A 5089-nucleotide genomic window follows, 5' to 3' on the forward strand; every position below is an offset into this window, starting at 1 on the left:
CAAGGATGCCTTTGGTTTAGTGAGATTTTCTTCACAAGATTTTTCTACCAAAGTGGTGGGCATTAATATTGGAGTGGGTGGTGTGGAGGTGGTAAAGAAGAAAAAATTTCCATCCTGACCAATGCCAACGCGTCATTCTCTAATCGTATCATTGTCATACTCGGAGCACTTTTCATCGAATGATTGGAGCCATGAATCAATGGTGATTGGTGTAGGAGTATTAGATGAATTCATTGCGTATAAATAACTACAAAAATGGAAATGAAGGAAATATTTAACATCTATCGTTTTACTTGTAAACAAGTATTGCATTTATATAGTGACCTCTACCCAACTATTATAAATGATTACGAGATCCAAATTCATATTAACTCGAGCACGGTAAGCCGATTCATCCCTTATTAATATAACTCGGTGGAGTAACCTCTTAATCGATTCTACTTCTAGAACTCTCGGTCGATAAAAATTACTTTAATATTTATCTTTAGCCTGGAACAGATGTGACTACGGTCACGAATACTTCCGTTGAGCTCAATACAAATTTCGATGTAATAACATTTTATTACCCACATACCCAACGTAATAAATTTAGTACCCCGGTGAGCCGAGCCTACTTCCTCACGAAATTGGGACTCATGGTTTCTACTATTTGGTAAGGCTAATTCTCAATTATTATTTAGTGAGAGGTCTTGTCAATTTATTATCTATCGCGTTTTAAGTGAACTAAAGCGGTGAACTACGATAATTATAATTGATACGGTCGATGACAAAATATGAAATGCATGTGTTATTATGACGATTTGACAATGCATGTAACATATTAAAAGAAATGCAAAGCAATAATAAAATTCCTAGTATGGCCTTCCTAAAAAATAGAAAATCAAATAATCTGTTACATATTCGGAAACCAACTCCTTTGGTCTCTTGAATCTTCAAGTGGCACGCCTCCCAAGAACACCGTCTTCGTCGGATCACCTTTCCGAATGGCACCGTCTTTGAATATACTCCATAATTACAAATAATAATAAAATACAAAACTATTCCTATTATACATTTGTAAAATGGAAAAACTAGTAAAAGTAAAAGTGATACGTGATCACATTAAATTACAACCGAATCAATATTCCCTTTCATTACGGGTAATATCGATTAAAACTAAGGCCATACTAAGATAAAATTACATAATTCAAAATTATATAAATAAAAGACATTCAACAATTGAAATATGCAGCATTATAATATGTATCTATCATGCCAATTTATGTGCCAAATCGCCCTATTTAATTTATATCGTATAGATAACCCGGTTTTATGGAAATGAGTGATAATAACTTCTTAAAATCACAAATTAATACTCAAATCACATTTAAGCTCAAGTTAATTATCCTAACACTCTTAGGACTCAAAAATTAGTCATCACTCAATTTTTGAGAATAATTCAACTTGATTTAATTTTTATGCTCATTTTTTACCTTAAAATCATAATATTTATGAAATAAATCCAAATTAAATTAAAATAATTTTGAATTTTAAATTTTAAATTTTTGAACATTCTGGAATAATTCCATGATACTCATAATGTCAAAAACCATGGTTAAAATATTTGAATTAATTTCGAGAAAATATAGTTGCAATTTATCGGTTTTATCTCATAAAACATCTAAAGTATACAAAAATTAATCCAATCAATTTTACAACCTTAGATCTGATCATTGGGATATTTATGCAACCTAAAATAATTTTCTCATGCCATGCAATTTGTTTTAGCTATTTATGCTAAAATAGTCACTATTTATGCTATTTTTACACTAAAAATTCATAAATCATGCTAAATGAGATCATTTCATCTCAAAATTTACATACACTGTGTAAATCATGCATGTGACAACATATTAAAGTTTCATGGCCTGGTTCGAAGTTTAACTATTTTAACCATTTTACCTCTTTTAATCCATTTTTATCTCATAAAAATCATAAATCATGCAATATTAATCAAATTAATACGATATTTTACACAACTTGTAAAATATGCATGTGTGGTCATATAAAATTTTCAAGTTCAGAAACTAAATTTAGCTATTTTTAGTCATTTAACCTCCATTTATTCAACTTTTATCTCATAAAAATCATAAATCATGAAATATTAAACACATTAATATAAAATTTTACATGCAATACATAAAATATTCATGTGAAGCCATACTAAAAAAATCACGGCCAGTAGTGATATTTAACTATTTTTAGTGAATAAAAGTCCATTTTACTCATAAAAATGCAATAAAATCACTAAAAATCATTAAAATGAGCAATAAATAACCATAAATCATAAAAATGACTTAAAAACATTTTAGGACCAGAATATATAACATGCATCATGATTTCGTGACTTACTCTTATAAATCACAAATTTTTAATTTTATATGTTAACATTTTAACTCGGAAAAACAATAACTGATTATGCATGCAACATCCTATGCTCTTACACCATTTGTTAGATTCATATACCTCTTATTAGACTCCTCTAATAGTGAACTAATTAACTTCTTAATTATTTATTCTTTAGATCTTGTGCATGCATAACAAAATAAGAGATTAATAAGAAAAACAATGTCCCTTACATTGTATAATGGTTCGAAATAATGGGCAAAAATAAGGTCACCTTCCTTATTTATTCTCAAGCTTAATATGTTGGATGATCCTCCAATATCCCAATGTAGATATTCTCCTCTTGATTGCACCCAAGATTTAACCTTATCACTACTAAATAATATTTGCTAGATATTTGTTTAGTAGTCAACCTTAAAATTGATTACTAATACTCGTATATTACACTAATAATATTAGTAATGTTGTTGAACAATTTGGATCATTATTTCTCAAGTTTTAGAGAAAGATGAAGTAAGAATGTGTGAGAGGGAAGGTCTTTACATGTGAATGAATAATGAACAATATAAGAGAACAAATTCTCTTCTAATAATGCATGGGAAAACCGGTGGGTGGGGGGAGCCTTTTAGGGGACCTATGCACATATAACATCACAATTGTTATTCCATGTGATAGGTATGCATACCTATTAAACTAGGTAATCATTTTGTTTATTTAGTTCCAATAAACAAACAACCCACTAACTCCTATTTCTACCACCATTTTCGGTCCATATATAAAATGGACTACCATTTTATTTTGTCAATTTGTCACTTGTTACACAATATGTCACATGTAGTATGTTACATGTTATTAATTAATTTAATACATATTTATCAAATAAATATCATTTTATAAATTAATTAAATCACACGTTACAAATTGACTTGAGATACTTGATCACATAGATAAAATGGGTCACATAATTATAATTCACAATATCTTGTAATTATAATTAACCATTCATTCTTATCTCTATTGTTTCTCAAACAATAAACACTTTTAGTAATAAAATATTTCAATTACTAAAATAAATCTTATTTAATCCCATTACAATAAGATATCATTATTCTCTCTCACAAATGAATTATTCAATTTTAAGGAATTGATTAACTTGTATCGTCATACAATTAATCAAATTTACTGATTAGGGCATCATCCTTTAGGTGTGACCTTAAGGGATCAACTGATCACCACCGTCCTACGAAAGTAACGTCAAACTCTAGCAAGCCAATCGTTTTCGATTAATGTTGATCAGTTGACTATATAATGAATCATCCCTTACGTATTCTTAATATGAGATTTAATTGTGATATTAAATCATGTGATTGCAGTATTGTTGAGGACACATATTCCAACAGTTGCGATGCCGCCGTCAGTTGTGGTGGAGTAGGAGGGAAGATTACGATACGAGTTTTCGAAAGTACACACCAGTTATAAATATATTATTGTTTTGTTTACTACTGTTTCATGCGAGTTTCAGTTTGGACAGATAGACGATTGTTTTGTTTATTGTTGTGTCTTACCAGTTTCAGGTCGGGGGTGAGGGTAGAGTATGATAGGGAAGAGAGTTGTGTATGTTTCCGTTGTTGTCATGGTATAGTGATATCCTATTGATGGGACACAGTTGCGAGAGGTCATTGGAGTACTTGTGATGTTCTTTTAGAGGAGGCATTGGTTGACATAGTAATGGCAAGTGATTTGTGGAAGATCTGGTACTGATGTGGAAGCTGCAGGTAGTTCATAATATTTTTTTTTTTTGAGACAGGGAGCATAGGGTGTTGGGAATTAGTATCATGTTAAGTTATGAATTAGCTTCGCGGTAATGAAATAAAGGAACTTGAGGATCTAGTGTCAATGTGGGTAATAAGTGTGGATCGTGAATTATGCTTTTGGAGATAGGTGCTTTGTATAGAGGAGTATGTCGTTTTACAGTAACGTGGAAGAATTGAAGTATTGGTTATGTTAGGGATTTTGTTGTATAGGTTAGGTGGTGGGCCGAATGAATGAGGTATGAGAACTGTTTAAGTAAGAGAGCCTTGGAAATAGGAATGGTGGGTGTTTAGGTTATAGGCGGTTATCTTTAACATGCGGTGGTGATGAGGATAATGAGAAGATATAGCTAAGGAGCTAGTATTAGTGAGTTACGAGGACGTAACATTTATCTTAAGAGGAGTAGGATGCGACAAAGAGAGTTTGATGGTTGTGCATGTTGTAGTATAATTGGAAGTGGAGTATTGGTGTAGCATAAAGGATGGATCTTTGTTGTTGTTGATTTTATTAAAGGTCATGGCCGTGCTTGTAGTGATGCGATGTTTAGGAATGGGAGATTACTTTGATAGCATTGACAGTTGGTAGATGATGTTTATGAGTTCGATAGTGTTGACAGTTGAATGATGGTATTTATGAGTGTGAGTAAACTTCAAGGACGAAGTTCTTTTAAGGGTGGTAGAATGTAACATTCCGTTTGGTGGTTGATCTTGTTTGGTGGATTGTCTTGATATTGAATTTCCTAGTGGATAATATGTTAGTGAAACGGAACTAGCGGGTTTATGCATGGTAGTTGGTAATGTATGGAGTTAGTCTCGAGAGAGACTATAATGTAGTGGATACGATATCTTGAGCCATGTTGTGGAGGTAGGTTGTTTTAAGTCGGTATAAGTAG

The sequence above is a fragment of the Silene latifolia genome, chromosome Y (assembly GCF_048544455.1).
Source record: "Silene latifolia isolate original U9 population chromosome Y, ASM4854445v1, whole genome shotgun sequence".
Taxonomy (NCBI): domain Eukaryota; kingdom Viridiplantae; phylum Streptophyta; class Magnoliopsida; order Caryophyllales; family Caryophyllaceae; genus Silene; species Silene latifolia.